The sequence below is a fragment of the Sciurus carolinensis genome, chromosome 3, assembly GCF_902686445.1.
Source record: "Sciurus carolinensis chromosome 3, mSciCar1.2, whole genome shotgun sequence".
Classification (NCBI taxonomy): Eukaryota; Metazoa; Chordata; class Mammalia; order Rodentia; family Sciuridae; genus Sciurus; species Sciurus carolinensis.
The window spans coordinates 119,067,980-119,087,192 of NC_062215.1; positions in this window are offsets into that span (position 1 = coordinate 119,067,980).

A 19,213-nucleotide genomic window follows, 5' to 3' on the forward strand; every position below is an offset into this window, starting at 1 on the left:
TAGTAGGGTGACACCTGAAACCATTAGCCCAGGCAGTTTTTTTTCCTATTTCATTTTCTTTTATCCTGAGTCCTCTCCCAAGTAGCCACCTGAGTGAATTTTGTGTATATTTTTATTTACCAAAATTAGTATATTCCTAATTTTGTTATGTTGACTTGTAAAACAATTGGAAGAAGTCCATGAAAACATAAAAGTGATTTGTATTTTCTTCTTTCTGCTTTTCTGCGTCTTCTAAATTGTGCACAATAAGAATTAATTATTTAGGGTAATGTACAAGTAAAAATAATAAAGAGCATGACAAAAGGTAATGCCTATAAGGATACTCAATGAAATTTATACTAATAGTAATTTTTTAAATATATATCTAGAGATTCTAAGTGTACTCCAAATATGAGCTACGGTTCAGTCGTGGCTTTTTTTGGATCACAGGGAAAGTTTCTGGGATTCAAAGCTTTTTTTCTGCATTATGATCCTAGTTTATCCCCATGCAGACTAGCCCAATGTGGTGGCACCTGCACTCCTGCTCAGTGGTGACCCACCACACCTAAACCTGGAGATACACACATCTCACCCCTGACCTCGGACCTAGGTCCATTTCTCCCAAAAGCTGGCTCTAATCCAAGCAATCCTGGGCATCCCATTTGTCCCAGTGGGCCATTTGACCCACCCCCAAACTGTGTCTGGCCAGGCCCCTGGAATTTCTCCAAGCCCAGCTTTCTTGATCATTTTGAACAAGACACTGGATACATGCAGCACTTCATGGGGGACTTCAAATCATGCTTTCTTTAAGGCGATCTTGGGGATGAAAGTTGGAAATACTGACTTGAGTAACCTCAATACATTTTTAGATGTTTTAGGTTCCCACTGCAGAATTAATAACTCCAAATTAGACTGTTTAATTGGAGTCTTAGCAAGTTGTTTTGCAATTGTCTGAATGAAATACATTGATCTCCACAGCTATTTGTTCTCCTTAGCACTCTGTCCTTGGTCAGAATTTCTGTTTTTGCTTGCCCCTGTAATGAGGAGGATCAGCACAAAAACGTAGACTTTGTTCAAGAGCATTTTTTAAACTTTTAAGTAGTTCTTATCTTTCCCTGAATACTCAGAATTGCACATGACTTGTAGAAGTGATGAGGGAACATCAGTAATTGCAGAAGGGAGAGGAACAGGTAAAACAAATAAGAGGAAAAGCAGAGAGAATTCTGCTACAGAATAAAAGTCATTAGTAAAAAAATTTACCTATGGTGTCAAGTAGTCATTGGAACTGTCAAAGAATTCCTTTATGCCGGGAGAGGGACACCCTGCCTGAAGCTTTGGGTGGGTTGGATGTTCACCTCTTCCCTCTATCCAGGACACCTTCCTTCCGAAAGTGTTGTAACAATGTTGGAAATGATTCCCTTGTTGAGGTGAAGAGGTGGTAAGAAGTGATTCACAGTCATGCATAGGTCACAGTGATCTGTGCCAAGTGATTGCAAGTAAAGTGTGTGTTGTCTACTACTCCCTGGCTTGAAGCAAGGCAATTCATATTTAACACAACATTCCTGATCATCAAGAACTGGTTTGAACAAGTTAGTCAAATGCATCTTTGGACAGCAATCAAATTGCCTCCTAAAATCAAGATCTAGTTCTACTAATATTTTTAGCTTTGAAGGAGAAAAAAATGAAATTGGGCACATTATTTTTATTGCTATTCAGAGCTTCCCTGTTCCACCCTACTAAATCTGAGTGATTCCTTGGAGAACAAGAGCTTTGGACTGCAAAACACTGCTCTCTATCAGTGAACTTTCTAGACCTGATTCACTAGTTCGTTGCTTCTCACTGACCCTTGTCTAGGCACACATTTAAGAAGATCATGGTTTTAAACAGCAATGATGAAAAAGCAGTCAACTATTGGGAACTTGACGTTGAGCACCAAACCTCAAACTGAAGTAGGATCAAGTAGAGGACCCACAGTCAATCCTACCTGCATTTGACTCTGATAGAAAAGTTGAGGTGGCTGCTATAACTCTAGGGACCCTCTCATGGTTTGACCCAGGACCTCACATTAGAATTTACACTTGACTCTTTCAAAATGACCCAGACATACTTATCTTTCAAATGTAGCCCACCCCACACCAGTTGATTTTCACATCCTCAGCAGGTATGGAAAGGTGGCCTCCTGCATTCTCAGGAATTCATTTGTGTACCTTGCATGTTATTTATGGATTTGTGCTAATGACAGTTACTAGTTCCTTTTTTCTTGACAGCTGTCTATGTCCTTATTTTTAGTATATCTGAACATGTGTGTAGACACAGGCATAGATACAAATGACTGTAGCTGTTTATACCAAGCAGAAACAAAACTCACAATGTATCATATTCCAAGTATGCTAGCTCTTTTCAAATTAGATCTCAAGCAATTGTATTTTTCAGCTTCTTTGCTACACGATGTTTACTACACAGTACTTCCCAATTATGAATTTCATAATGATAATCTCCATGAAGGCAGTTTATGCTTTTCTGACTGTAGGTTCACCTTTTAAATCCCTCCAAATTGATGATTCACTTTTCCAGTTTATGAGAAGACTGAGATTCAGAGAATTTAATTTACTTGTCCAAAGATACTTACACACATAAGTAGGATATAAGCCCAAGTATAACGTGCACCAAACTCATACCCTCGCCACAAAGCCAAGTTGTTCCCCCACAACCTTTATCAAGTGCCTTAATCCACCTATCTGTCAGTCACTATTTGATGTTAATACTTTCTTCCTTACTGACAAAACCCAAGTTCATGTACATTTAGAGCAGACGTTCAGGGAAGGTGACTCCAGGTCCAGTTTCAAAGACTAAACCGGTCATGGTCATTGTATCCCCCTTCTACTTTCAATGGGATGGAATTAGACATGTGACCTGGTTCTATCAAGTGAAATATAAGTGAAAAATCTACTGATACTTCTGGGAAATATTTTCTTTCGGATGAGAAAAGAAAAAAATTGAGTTTAAACAAGAGAAATTCTTTGGCACTTATATTTTTTCCTGCTTTCAACACATTTGAAAATGCAATTTGAAATGATTACACCACTAAGCCAACCCTGAAATCAAATACTTCCAGATTTTATATAATGTAAAATAATTGCCTTTATTAGTTAGGCCATCATTACTGGGATATTCTTCCATATGAAGCTGAGTATGTGCTAACTGACTTTCCTAACTTTCCTAGATAGCTTTGGAAATTAAATAACACTTTGCAAGGAGGTACAGGTAAAAACACACCACACAAACCCACACAATTTTATACATTCTGAAGATTTTTTTTCATAGAAATGCACAAAAAAGAAAGAAAAAAAAAAAAGGAAGAAGTTGTCCAACTAAGTAACTCTTGAATGAATCACCTCAAATCTTGATTCCGATGACTCTCATGCCTTCTGTGAATGACCGTCACCTCAAAGATCACTAACTTCCCTCCCCACCCTTGCCCTGGATTCCTGATGTGTCACTGTCGATTCAAATCCATTTTTAAAGCATTAAGCTTTTTCTCTCCTCCACACCTCTACTTCCTGGATCCTTTTCTTATTATCAGTCTTCTACCTGATTCAGTCAACCATTTAGGGTGACAAACATCTTAGAGTCATGATCCAGCGTGTCTACAATGTCACTGAGAAGGCTTTGGTGCTGGCAAGCTGTGACCTACTTGATGCCTCCTGGCTACATTGTGGCATTGCACCATGGTTCAGCTGGATTCTCTGACCTATGCTGGGATTCTTACAGCCACTTAGGGCCTGGAAAACATAATCAACGGCGCTCAAACATTAGCTTCAAACAGTGCACAATGAAGAAACCTGCACCGAGTGCGTTGGTGGCTGTGGAGATATAGCTGTGACTTTTTTTTTTTTTTCAGTAAAATTCTAGGTGCAGCACCACTGCTTGTGTTTGAAGACCGATCTTTAACATCAGATTTTGATTTAGCTTATAATTTGAGTGTTCTTGGACTATGTGTGGTCGAACTGCTGTCTGAATAAAATAAGATCCTATATGAAAAAAGACCTACCTCATCATATGTAAGACCCTATCATCACTTCGCTATCTCCGACTGTACCTTCACGTCCCAAACATTCACATTAAAGGTTTTATTGTAAAATTCATTTTACTGTGAAATTGACCACAATGCTATTTGCACATTCTCACAAGTTTCAATGTTGCTTCTGCATCATCACCTTTAAATCTCTAAGCCCTAAACTCCTTATACCTCCCAATTCTAAGAGAGCACTTCCTTTTTTCTCCATACTTCTACCAGAGATATATATGCATGTATGTGTGTATATCTATACACAACTACACACTATATATATCTATATAGAGAGAAAGAGAGATATATACATATTATATGTAATTGCCTTTATTACTTAGGCAATTATTACTGGGATATTACATACTTAATTTCTTTTGCAAAGGGGCCTACAGCTGTGAGTTTTTTCATAGCTGTCAGGCTTTATCTTAGTCTAGGGCCCTTTGCTCTTGTTTTTATTTCCCTCCCATCATCATGACACTTCTGGTGAATCCCTCTTAAAAGTTCATGGCCTTTTGAAGTTCTTAAACAATCCAATGGGTTTAGCTTCTCTCCTCCATTATTGCTAATTACGGATTCATCTTGAGCATAGAGAAGTCTCCTCTCTTGTTTATGACTCAACTTGGCATTCAGTTCTTCCATCCCAGAGCATGGTCTTTGGAAAACAATCCAATCCCTGACACACATGATGGAGAAAAGAACCAGGGAAGGTAGGGGTTCACTGTCATTACTGGAATGCGGATGCATGATCAGGAAACCCAACACTTATTATCCCTTGGGAAGAACCAGAATAGGACTATATCTGCCTCTGAGTCCACACATTCCTTCACTTATTCATTCAACAAATACTGTTACTTGACATTTTGATATACTAAATACTATTAGCTTGGCATTTTGATAAGCATTATGGATGGAGATGATGTGGCATCATGAAGTTTATTGTCCAAAGGAGAACCAATAACGAATAAATAATCAAATGAAGACATAGAAATTATGAGAAAAGTGATAGAGTCTATTAAAAAGTTCAAGAGGCCATGGGTGAGTGGAGCAAAGGGATCTAACTTAGAGAAGACTGCTCTTAGGAAGGGGTGCTGAAGGAATCCGCCAAGAGAAAGGCGAGAGGGAGAGTACAACTGAGGGAAGGAAGCTCACCAGAATCCCCGTGGCTGGGGAGGATGAGAAAGGAAAGGAGTGTTGTGGCCTGTGGCTGGATGGAGGGCAGAAGGCTGATCGTATGGGACCTCGTGAGCCACACTGAGTCTGATTCATCAGAAGAGCAATGCAATCTGATCCACCTTTTAAACATTCCGTCTGGTTGCAGGATAATTGGATCAAGAATGCTTGGAAGCCAAGAAACAGGTAGAAGTATTTGGAGTACTTTAAGCAAAATATGATATGACAGCTTCTCTTATGGTGCTAGTAGTGGACTTGGAAGGAAATTACCATTTCAATAAGTATGTATAGAATTAATTATTATGTATTAATTATTCAAAGTAATGGTATGTCAGGTACTATGGTGCTGCACACTTGTAATCCCAGCAACTTGGGAGGCTGAGACGAGAGGATGACAAGTTTGAGACCAGTCTGGACAACTTAGCAAGCCCCTCAGCAATTTAGTGAGACCTTGTCTTAAAATAAAAAAGTACTGGGGATATAGCTCAATGGTTAAGTGTCCCTGGATTCAACCCACAGTACCAAAAACAAAACAAAAAGTAATGGGATCGGATCAAGTCAGGTGCAAAAGGGAGTCAAAAATGACACCAAAATTTCCAGAATAAGCAATTGGATGGAGAGAAGTGTTGTTTAGTAAGATGGGAAGAACTGAGGATAAAAAATACTTGCAAAAGTAAAAACTAATTGTTAATTTTTAAATGTTTATTTTAAGATATTATAGCAAGTAGAAATGTGGGATAGCAACTGAGACTAGAACTCACAAAGAAACTCTGGACAGGGAATTTATTGATTTTGGAGTCACTGACATATCTACAGTACCTATGGGTTAAAGAGAATATAAAATCTCCTAGGAGAATGGAGAATGAAAAGAAATCCCACAATTGGTCCTGAGGAACTATTTCCTTTAGTGTTGGGCCAAAGAAGGGGAAATCAGTAAAAGAATTTAAAACCTGGCTTCTAGAAAAATAGGATAAACAAGAGAAGAGTATTTAGTAGTGGATTCTAAAAAGGCTTTATAGGTAGTTCATTTATTCAGCATATTAAAGAGCAAGCATTGAGCCAGGGGGGAAAAAAAAAAGAAAAACTCTACCATTATCCTTCACAATCATTAAAAAAGAAAATATTTTAGACAATAGAAGTTAAATTAGTAGTATCTAAGTCAATCTGCTCTCTAATTGGATATATAGAGAAGTTATTCCAGTATCATATAAGTGAATTGGTAACCTCAGCAAAGAGGGCAGAGTAGAGACCTCAAGGGGCCCATGTCTCCCCAGAAGCAAATCTTGGAAAAGTTATCAATATGACCTTTAATCAAATTCTGGAAGATAGGTGAAAAGTTTACAGCAACTAAGAAAACAGAAGAACATTCACAAGGACATAAGAAAATTTCGTGGCTTTTTTATTACCTTTCCCCAGCCCTCCCCAGCACAATGGTGATCAAAAGATAAAAGCATGAATCCCCGGTATGAATACATGATCCTGCAGGGAGTAGAGAAAACCTGTTTCCAAGGAATCCCATTTGTTTTACCCTGTCTATTGGAGCCCTGAAAAACAAACACAATGGTCCTGCCTTTTTGTTGCCTAGCTTGGAACTCCCACAAGGGGAGGACATTCCACAAAAAAAATTGAAAGCCAGATAAATGGACTGCTGCCACCAGAGACAAAAATCAACAATAAGGCAAATAATAGACATGCCAGTGCTAAGGAAGAAAAGCTATGGAGTAAGGTTCTGGGGAGCAAAGGCTCTGAACCATTCCTGCATATGGCAGGGAATCTAGAAATTCATGTGCATGCCCAGGGCACGGATATGCTCAGAAAAGACCAGAGGCGATCATAAGCTTTTGCTCCTACCTGGTATTGAGGCTAAACATAAGCAGAAAGTGAAGCTAATTCATAGTTATAAATGGCATGACTTAACCTGGAGAGTATTTTTTTTCTTCCTTTTAAAGTAAATCAAAAATTTTTTAAGTCAAACAACTTTCTGGCTATTATACTGAAGAAACAGATTTCTGAGATCAACAAAGAATACATTCTTTATAAAAGTAGTTTAAAAAAATCACAAAAATAAAAATTTAATAACCAACTATGACCCACGAGGAAAGACAACAAATTCTAAAAACAGAGAATTTGATTTCCATCATAGTATTAAAAATACACAAATTTCAACTAAAAAAATGCAAACTTGTACATGTATAAGAAAATACAGCCTCGTCAAAGGAAACTAACACAAAATATTCTTGAAGAAGCCCAGGCATTGGACTTACTAGACAAAATTGTTTAATCAGCTGTCTCTTAAAATGCTTAAGAGCTAATGGACAAAAAAATTTAAAAGATATTCTAATTAAATAGGAAATATTAATAAAATGTAGAAATTATAAAAAGAAATCAAATAGGAATTTGACATCCAATAAATACGATAACATAACTGAAAAGTCATCACAAGTGTGCAACAGCATATTTGAGAAGGCAGATGAATATGCACACCTAAAGACAGACATCATTATCCCCTGTACATGTATGAATCTACATCACGTACAACCATAGAAATGAAATGATATACCCCATTTGTGTACAATGAATTAAAATGCAATCTGTAAAAATTTTTTTTAAAAATTAAAAAAAAAAATAGACCAAATGAAATTCTCTACCCTTTGGAACAGATGCTTTTAAAAAAAGAAATAAAGCCTAGGATTCTTGTGAGATACTATCAAACTTACCAGCATACATATAATGGGCTTTGCAGGAGATGAGAGAAAGAGGCACATAGAATACTTGAAAAAATAATGGGTAAAATCTTAACAAATTTGATTTTTAAAAAACTACTATATATCCAACAAATGCAATGAACTAAGAAGGAGAAATGCAAACATGTCCACACTGATCCAGAACTGTAACCATATAAATGTTGAAAGACAATGAACCTTAAAAGCACCAACAGATAACTGGTTCATTGAATACAAGGGATTCTCAACTACTGAGCAACTTATTTCTCATCAGAAGCTATGGAGACCGAAAGGTACTGAGACCACATTTAAAGCACTGGCAGGGTAAAAACACAAGAACAAAAAATTTCAACTAAGAATTCTCAATAAGATAAAGAATATTTATGAAAACCTCATAGCTAACATCAGACTCAATAGCAAAAACTTCCCCAGAATACCAGAAACAAGAGATTCGTGTCCTCTTTTGCTACTTGCTATGGCTTGGATATAAGATGTCTCCCTAAAGCTTATGTGTTTAATGAGGGAATGTTCAGAAGTGAAAGGATTAAATTATGAGAACTATGACCTAATTGGTGGATCAATCAATTTTATAGCTTAAAATCTTAAACTTTTCCTCCTCTAAATTGTTCTTGTCAGATGTCTTAGTCACAGCAACAAAAAGCTGACTAACTCACTACTTCCATCTAACATTATACCTGAAATTATAATCAAGATAATCAAGCAAGAAAAAAATTTAGAAAGGCATCCAAATTGAAAATTCAAAAGAATACAGAGACATTATTATTAAAGAAAAGAAAAAATTAGCAAAAATGCAGTAGACAAAAGCAACCAGTTGTACTCCATGCACTATCAATGATCAATGGAATTTTAAAAGTAAATTCACTTACTTTCAAATTAATTTAGTATCAGAGGCATAAAACTTGTACTCCAATAGGTATAAATCACTGCTGAATGCAATTGAAGACTGGAGTCAGGCATAGTGGTGCACGCCTGCAATCTCAGCTACTTGGGAAGCTGAAGCAGAAGGACTGCAAGTTTGAGGCTAACCTGGGCAACTTAGCAGGACCCGTCTCAAAATAAAATAGAAAGAGCCGGGGATGTAGCTCAGAGGTAGAGTGCTTGCCTAGCACCTGTGAGGTCCTGGGTTCAATTCCCAGTACTGCAAGAAGAAAAATAAATGCAGAAGAAAAGAAGGGGGAAACAAAGAGGAGCAGTACTGGGGATGCAGTTCAGTGGTAGAACTCTTGCCAGCAAGCACAAGGTCCTGGGTTGAATCTGCAGCACCATGAAGGGGAGGAGGAGGAAAATTGAAGTAAACACAAATAAATGGGAAGATATCCTGTGTTCATGGATTATAAACAATATGCTAAAATGGAACTACTCCCCCAAATTATCCCCAGATTCATAAAATCCCTATCAAAATCTCAACAACTTTTTTCCCCAAAAAATGGAAAAACCTAAAATTTGTATGGAATCTTAAGGGACCCCAAATCTCAAAAAAAAAAAAAAATCCTAGAAAAGAACAAGGTTTGAAGAGTCATACTTCGTGATTTCAAAACTTACTGCAAAGCTATAGTAATCAAAAAGTGTGTTACTGGCACAAGATGGAAATATACAATGGAAAAAATTTGGTCCAGAAATAAATTTATACATCTATGGTCAACTGATTTTGGACAAAGGTGCCAAGACCTTCTATGATTGTGAAAAGGAAAATGACAATGAAATTGATATTGAAAAACTTGTCAAAATGGAGTTGGGAGGCAACTACAGGAAGTGGGATGTAAGCATGACCATAGCCGCCGTCTGGAATGTGAAAGTGGTTACCTCCATCCTTTGACCTCAGGCATCTGCAATAACCAAGCACTGGTCTTTACAGAGGTAAAGAATAGTCTTTCCAATAAGACAACACTGGGGCCAGTGTAATACACATGTGAAAAAACTAAGTTGGATCCCTAACTCACATTATATACATATATATGTAAGAATTTTCACAACTCAACGATAAAAGATAAACAATCCGATTAAAAATTGGGCAAAGGTCTTAAATAGCTATTTTGCCAAAGAAGATATATAAATGGCCAACTAGCACATGAAAAGATAATCAGCATCATTAGTCATTAGAAAATGCAAATTGATCACAATGAGATCTTACTTCACATTCACTACGGTGGCTAAATAAAAAAAGATAATAAAAAGTTCTGAAAAGGATATGAAAAAATAAAAAATCTCATTACTGGTGGGAATGTCAAATGACACATATACCATGGAAAACAGTTTTCAAATAAAATCATGCACATGGATGTACATGCAACTTTATTCATATTAGCCAAAGTGAACCAAACGACCATCAAGAAATGACTAAACAGAAGGTGCCATATCCATACTACTGAACATTATTCAGCTATTAAAAGGAATGAAGTACTGACATGTGTTACTAATGAATGAACCTTACAAACATTATCTAAGTGAAAGAATCTGACATAAAAGGCCACATACTGCAAACTTCCATTTATATGAAATATTCAGAATGACATATCCACAGAGAAAGAAAACAGGTTATTGATTGCCAGGGACTGAAAAGATGGGAGAATGGCAATAATGTTCAGTGGATATGGTATTTCCACTTGGGATGATGAAAATTTTCTCAAACTAAATAGTGGTACCAGTTCAACTTCGAATGTACTTACTGCCTCTGGAATTTAAAATAACACATTTCACAGTCTACGTAATTGATCACCCTCAATCCAATTCAAACTCAGAAACTGCAGATGTATTAGGACTTTATTTGGGATCTTAGGAATTGCTATTTGAGAGACATGGGTACAGAGAACCTGGAATCAGTGTTTCAAAATGACTGGAAAAGTGGGAGCTAATATCTGGAGAAACAACGGGGGCTGCATAACCAATAGAAAACAAAGAAAATAATGTATAAACAGAATCAAAATGTCCATAAAACAAGACTCAGATACTCTCTCGATGTGCATCTTGAGCCTCTGGGCACAAGGTAATTGCCCAGTCATTGCCTGGTTATTCCAGATGCCTGAGGTCAAAGGATGGAGGTAACCACTTTCACATTCCAGACGGCGGCTATGGTCATGCTTACGTCCCACTTCCCGTAGTTGCCTCCCAACTCCATTTTGACAAGTTTTTCAGTATCAATTTCATTGTCATTTTCTTTTTCACAATCGCAGAAACAAAAACAAGAAATTAAAAAAAAAAAAAAAACACAATTCAAGTGAACAGAAAATGCTTCCCAGGTAAATGTGCTTTATCTAATTGACCAATGTCATTTCAAGACTACACTTCTACCAGTGCAAGGATGACTACACAGGGAACAAGAAAACAAAACACCATGCTGACACACAGTGCTCAGTGAGGAAGAGGGCATAGCATGACACAGTCAAGGTATCATTATGGTCCTCCTTTCACCAAATTCCTGTGTTGAAGCTTAGTCTTTGGAATGTGCTTGCATTTGGAGACAGGGCCTTTAAGGAGGTGATTAAGTTAAACGAGGCTGCTAGGGTGGACCCCAGTTCAAACTGATTGGCATCTTATAAGAAAAGGAAATATGGGCACATCAATAGGCAGCAGGGATGTGCAAGCACAGAGGAAAGACCATGTGAGGACACTGTGAGGAGGTGGTCCATCATTTGCAAGCCAAGGAACCAGGCCTCAGAAGAAACCAACCTGACGACACCTCGTTCTTGAACATCCAGCCTCCAGAACAGGGAGAAATGTTGCTTAGAACCCCTAAACAATATCTGTCTCTGGTGTGCTGCCATGGCAGCCCTAGGAAACACGGTACGCAACCCTGAAAGTGATTTACTAGAGAATTCACACTGAAAACATTTTTAGAAAATCATATGGTATACTAAAAATCACAGTTCAAGAGCAATAGAAGTAAAAGATGTGGGGAGAGAAAACAACTATATGGAAAGATAATAGATTCCTTTTTTTTTTTTTTTTTTTGGTACTGGGGATCGAACTCAGGGCCTTGTGCTTGCAAGGCAAGCACTCTACCAGCTGAGCTACAGAACACTAGAGAAAGAAATTAAAGAAAACCTTTGAAGATGGAAAGATCTCCCATGTTCTTGGATAGGCAGAATTAATATTGTCAAAATGGCCATACTACATTAAGTGCTATACAGGTTCAATGCAATTCCAATTAAAATCCCAATGATGTTCCTTGCAGAAATAGAGCAAGCAATTATGAAATTCATCTGGAAGAATAAAAAACCCAGAATAGCTAAAGCAATCCTCAGTAGAAAGAGCAAAGCAGGGGGTATCGCAATACCAGATCTTCAACTCCATTACAAAGCAATAGTAAGAAAAACGGCATGGTATTGGTACCAAAATAGACAGGTAGATCAATGGTACAGAATAGAGGACATGGACACAAACACAAATAAATACAATTTTCTCATACTAGACAAAGGGGCCAAAAATATGCAATGGAGAAAAGATAGCCTCTTCAACAAATGGTACTGGGAAAACTGGAAAACCATATGCAACAGAATGAAATTAAACCCATATCTCTCACCCTGCACAAAACTCAACTCAAAATGAATCAAGGACCTCGGAATCAGACCAGAGACCCTGTATCTTATAGAAGAAAAAGTAGGTCCAAATCTTCAACTTGTTGGCTTAGGATCAGACTTCCTTAACAGGACTCCCATAGCACAAGAAATAAAAGCAAGAATCAACAACTGGGATAGATTCAAACTAAAAAGCTTTCTCTCAGCAAAGGAAACTATCAGCAATGTGAAGAAAGAGCCTACAGAGTGGGAGAATATCTTTGCCAATCATACTTCAGATAGAGCACAAATTTCCAGAATCTATAAAGAACTCAAAAAACTCTACACCAAGAATACAAATAATCCAATCAACAAATGGGCTAAGGAAATGAACAGACACTTCACAGAAGAAGATCTACAAGCAATGAACAGATATATGAAAAAATGTTCAACATCTCTAGTAATAAGAGAAATGCAAATCAAAACTACCCAAAGATTCCATCTCACCCCAATTAGAATGGCGATTACCAAGAACACAAGCAACAATAGGTGTTGGCGAGGATGTGGGGAAAAAGGTACACTCATACATTGCTGGTGGGGATGCAAATTAGTGCAGCCACTCTGGAAAGCAGTATGGAGATTCCTCAGAAAGTTTGGAATGGAACCATCATTTGACCCAGCTATCCCACTCCTTGACCTATACCCAAAGGACTTAAAATCAGCATATTACAGAGATACAGCCACATCAATGTTCATTGCTGCTCAATTCACCATAGCCAGATTGTGGAACCAACCTGGATGTCCTTCAATTGATGAATGGATAAAGAAACTGTGGCATATATATACAATGGAATATTACTCCACCATAAAGAATGATAAAATTATGGCATTTGCAGGCAAATGGATGAAATTGGAGAATATCATGCTAAGTGAGATAAGCCAATCTCAAAAAACTAAAGGACGAATGATCTCACTGATAAGCAGATGAGGACATATAATGGAGGATGGGAGGGGTTAGCGTTAGGGTTAGGGTTAGATTTAGGGTTAGGGTTAAGAAAGGTGGTAAGAATGGAGAAAGGAAGGACTGTATAGAGGGAAAAGAGGGGTGGAAGGGGTGGGGGGGAAGGGAAAAAAATAACAGAATGAATCAAACAACCTTACCCTATGTGAATTTATGATTACACAAATGGTATGCCTTGACTCCATGTACAAATAGAGAAACAACATGTATCCCATTTGTTTACAATAAAAAAAAGAAAGATAATAGAATGAGATAAGGAAGGACAGTAAGAAGCTAAAAATGCGTTATCAGAATTGAAATCTTCACTGTAGCAGTAAACAAGGCAACAATCAAGGAAGTGGAATGGTGACACAGTACTCAGTCATGCAGCACATCATTGGTCAACCATGGACTGCAGCTGGAGAATTCCTACCACCTAGAGACATCAGAGTGGTGATAAGGGCATGGCACAAGGCATTACTTATATGACTGTGATGCTGCTGTAAATGAACCTACTGTGCTGCCGGTTACATGAAACTATAGCATGTACAATTACGTACAGACAGAATGCATGATAAATGACTGTACTGATGATTTACATATTTACAATACTATACTTTTATATTTATTTTGGAGTGCACTCCTATATATTTAAGAAAAAAAAAAAAAAAGATTTACTATAGAACACTCTGCTGTACTATGCTGGCGGCCACCTCATGCGTCTATAGTCTCCTCATCTCTCTTTGCGTCATTTTCTCTTGTACTTGATTTCATGTCATGTTCTGCTCATCCTGGCACCAAAGCTACAAAATCTAATGTTGTCAGTAAGAGGCCACCTTGAGTGCCTGATCTGGAAAAGAAATTAAAAGCGATCGAAGACCGTGAAGGTAGAAAATCAGTGACTCGACTGTCTCCCAGTCAGCCATGTCCCCTTCCACCACAGCTATGATCTTGAACATGAACAAAGAGACAGAAACTGCTGTAGGATCTGCTTCATCGAAGACAATAAAACAAATAAAAATTTGAGAAGGGCCTATATCAGGTGTGGAGAAACTCCTAATGACCCGAACTGAAGACCCGACAGAAATGTGTGCCTCTCTGCACCGTGATGATCATGGTGGAAGCAAAACATTTGTTTGTAGCATTCAAAGAAAGGGCTGGGCTCCATTAACTCTGGGTGGTTCAAACAATTCAAGAATGTGAAAGCAAGCGAGTACTGATGGGAAGGCAGCTGAAGAATTTTTAGAAACTAGATGAGCTGATAGTGGAGTAAAACTCCTCACCAGTGCAAATCTTCAATATGGACGAACCTTCCTATTCTGGAAACAGAGGCCTAAAATGACTTTCATCCCTAAGGAGGCCCGGTCAAGGCCAGGTTTCAAGGCTGTTAATGACAGGATAACGGTCTTTCTTGGGGGCAACGTTGCAGGCTCCATATCGAAGCCCCTAGTGATCCGGCTCGGGAGAACCCAGGGCCCTTCAAGCGTATCTATTCGCACACACTGCCAGTGTGCTGCAGGGGCGACGAGGGGGAATGCCCGGCTCCTCTTCCAAAAAGTGCGTTGCTTTTGTTTTTTAATCCCTGGTGCTGCTCTGTTGGAAACTTGGTCATAATGATTGAATAACTTTCCAACTCCTGGCAAAAGGGGAACATTGCCTTTGCCCAGGAGATCACTCCACACTGGCTTTTCAAATATTGGAGCACATAACTAGCTGCTTACCACAGAATAAATTAGGGTGTTTACTGCCAAAGAAATTGAGAAATGATATTTTGTACCTTGAAAATCCATATTAAATGATCTGTTAATTAGGGAAGATTCAAAAACCAGCCTCTGGCAGCCATAACGTTATCAGGTCCTCTCAGGGTCCTGTTTTCCATGTAGGAATCACAAATGACTATAGCGAGCAGGCATGGAAACAAGCATCTGCTACACAAGCTCATATCAGCTTTTGTTGTATAACACACTGCCCCAAAACCTTGGTGGCTTAAAATGATGACCATTTTATTTGCTGATGTCAGCGAGGAAAGGTAGTGTCCTTTCCTCAACCTTCACAAGGTACCTGACTGAGAGCCCATATCCAAAGATGGATTTACAAGAGAGAAGCATATATGATTATTTAACCAAAGTTTAACATGACACAGAAGGCTTCATAAATGAAGACCCAAAGAACCAGGGAAAACTGTATTTTTATGAACAGACATACAGAAGCATGATCGGAGGACAAGTGTGATGGTAATAAACTGGGGGGAGGCGGGATGTGGTGGCGCATGCCCATAATCCCAGAGGCTCGGGAGGCTGAGACAGGAGGATGGCGAGTTTAAAGTCAAGCCTCAGCAATGGCAAGGCACTAAGCAACTCAGCAAGACCCTGTCTCTAACTAAAATACAAAGTACTGGGGACGTGACTCAGTGGTCAAGTGCCTCTGTGTTCAAACCCCAGTACCCTAAAATACACAAACAAACAAACTGGGGGACTTAGCAAGACCTACTTGTTCAGATTCTTCAAAGCATTATTCATGATAATGAAAAATTAGAAACGATCTAAATGCCCCATTGGAGGAGGTTAGCCAAGCAAGTCCTATGCCATATGATGCAATATAACAACAACCATTTTTTAATTCATTGAATAAAAGAATTATTATTATTATTGAGATCATTATCACTATTATAATTATTATTATTGAGATCAAAAAGTGTTTGGGATAAGTTTATGACAATATTTTAAGAAGGCAGTCTATAATACATGTAGTAGTTTTGTTAGACAATATACATATGAAGATACGTGAACATGTAAGGGGGAAAAAGGGGAAAATATACATATGAAGATATGTGAACATGTAAGGGGATAAACTTTAAATAATAATAATAGCGATCGAGTGTATAACCACATGGCCTCTGAAGTAAGACAGACCTGGTCCTGAATAACCAGGCAAGTCTTTACCATGCTGAGTCTCAGTTTTCTCAACTGTAAGTCAGAGCAGGAAGAGTGCAAGCGGTTGCTGTGCTCATTAAATAACATTAAATAACACAAGGCTGTAGAATAGTGCTTGACTAACGATTGTTAGGATTGCTCCGATTTGTTAAAGAGTAATTTTTCTTCTGTCTCTCCACTTTCTATGGCACAATTACTTTTCATTCATAACAAAAATAAAAAGAGCAGCAAAAACATTTCTTGAAACTGTTAGCCCTGGGATTTGGTTGAAAGATTAAATGAGTCCCCAACAGATGGAACTGAGCTGAAACCAGTGTTCTAACCTGGTTCCAAACAAAGGGCAGCCTCTGCACTCAGAAAGAAGTTGGAGAAACGGCCCCTGCATTGAGAAGCCGCCAGCCAGGAGATGCTCCCAGTACACTGTGAAGAGTGCTCAGGTAGGAGGGACATGTGCCTAACAAGTACCTGTGTGGTACCAGAGTGCCACTGAGAGCTGGGATGCTAACCTACCTCAGGCCATTGTACTTTACGGTGTGCATTTTCTTGCCTATAACCCACCAACTTCAACAGGGTCGTCACAACCCTGTGTCCTCTGTCTTTTGGTAAATTTCAGTAACAACTTTTCCATTCTCAGGATGTGATGTATAAGGGTGGGAAAGATTCTTTCCTCATTCATTGTTAGGTTTGTGACTGAGACCCCTGTAACCAAAAGGAGGAGGAGGAGGAGGAGGAGGAGGAGGAAAAGCTTAGCAAGAAAAGAAGCACTCACATTTATTGAACGTAAGATTTATGTTGTGACATGGGAGTCTTCAGAAATGAAGACCTAAAGAAATCAGAGAAACTCTTTTACTACAAGGTTTGATGAAGAGTGGATGGAGAAGTATGACTGGACAAAGGTGAGGTGTGAGCTAGTGGGAATAACCTGGGGAGCTTGGCAAGGCCTGTTTGTTCAGATTCTTTTGTGTTTCTGTATCTTCAAGACAAGGACGGCCCTTTCCTCCAGAGATAAGGTTGGTTTCTCTGGAATCTTATCTCCTTCTTTGGGGGAAAGTTTGCTGGGCTCCCTAGCCTGCTCCAGGGGATAAAGTTTTCACAAATGTGAGGGTCACACTGAAAGGAGTGCCCACCCCTTCCCCTCTGTGAGCCACATTTTCTTACTAACCCTCCACCTGTACTTCTTGCAAGTCTCCCTATTGCTGGGAATCCCCAGTGTTTCTGCTCATCCATCACCTCCACTCTCACCCAACTTCTCTCTGGTTCTGTCTACATTCCCAGAATTCTCCTCACTTCCATTGTTCAACCCAGGATCTCTTGTTTGCATAAGCTGAAAGCATGTGTGTACCACAAATAATAAAAAATCTTTCCTTAAACAAGTTCTCGAATGCTTCCATGACTCAATCTTCAACTATTACTATAACCTAAGAATCTTATGGTTTAGGGGAACAAAAGATTAACCCAGCTTCATCCTTCAGTTGGAAGAGTCACAAAAAGTCAGATGAGTAACAAAACTCCAAGTTCAGGCCAGGTCTACCTATTCATAAGCTGCTCACATGACAGAGGCTTTATTGGTGGGAAAAGGGCGAGGGAAACCAAGGGACAGTTTCCCTTTATAGTGAAAATAAAAGAACCATCTGCAGACAAAGGAAGGAGGAAGAAAATAGCAAGCATGCTTTTGAAAACATAAACTTACAATACCAATTCAGTTATTCAGAGAAACAGTGGCCTTGGAGACAGGATTCTATTATTCTGCCAGGAGGGAGGAGGTCAGCACTTATGCCCATACCAGGCTCAACCTCCTGTCCTGTGGAGTATGACACTAGGTATACTGTAGGAGTGGGACACACAACAGCCTGCAGTGTGGGTCAGTGCCTTTCTCCACAGTCTTTCCATTTCAGGATTCTCTGGGTTTGGACCACAGATCCGCCAGACAGCACAGAAGCCTGGTATGTGTTGCCTGGGACGCCTAAAGATCTGGGTGTTCTCCTTGAATTTTGGTGTTTGAAAAGGGATCAAGAAGGCACCCTTGGGCAGAAATATGGAGGATATACAGATTTAGAAGAGAAAGAAAGAGAGCCATATCCTCAGTGTTTTGTCCGGCAGTATTGAGTCTTACCCCTTATGTAATTATAATCCAATTATCAACATCGAAATTTACACTTGAATGAAACCATAGTGCAACCTTGTGTTTTAAAAAGGAACTAGGCAAAAAACAATCAAATCACAATTTAGTTTTGGAGACATATATATTTTATCCACTGATAGCTAGCATATATATATATATATAAAATATGCATATATAGAGAGAGATGTATATATGTGTGTGTGTGTATATACATGTATATGTATATACATATATATGTATCATATGTATATTTATCCCTTTTGATGACCAGAGGTTCAATACAGGGAAAGTTCTGGACAAAATAGCACTTTCAAACGTTGCATATTAAGGGGGTGGGATAGAAGAAGTCAGCACTTCAGATGTGAGTTCAAGTGTGGATGGTTAGTCTGGATAAGGTGTTGCAAACACAAGATTCCACGAACTGAACACCTGAATGAAACCAGTGGAAGAAGGGAACTCTACCAGGCAGGGTTATTAAGTGAGTAAAACTACTGCTGCTGTAAACTGTGCTTTGTCCTTTTGCCTCTGGACCACCCAGGTGTTTGGGGTTCTCTTCACCTTTCAGTTACAACACCTGCTCACAGGAGGGATCTGGCATTTCTTGTACCTTTTTTTTTCCTGTGGATTTCAGAACATGTGAATTTCTCTGAGTCTTATATGTAAGTCTTGCTCTGACTCATGAATTGTTCAGGGGGAAGAA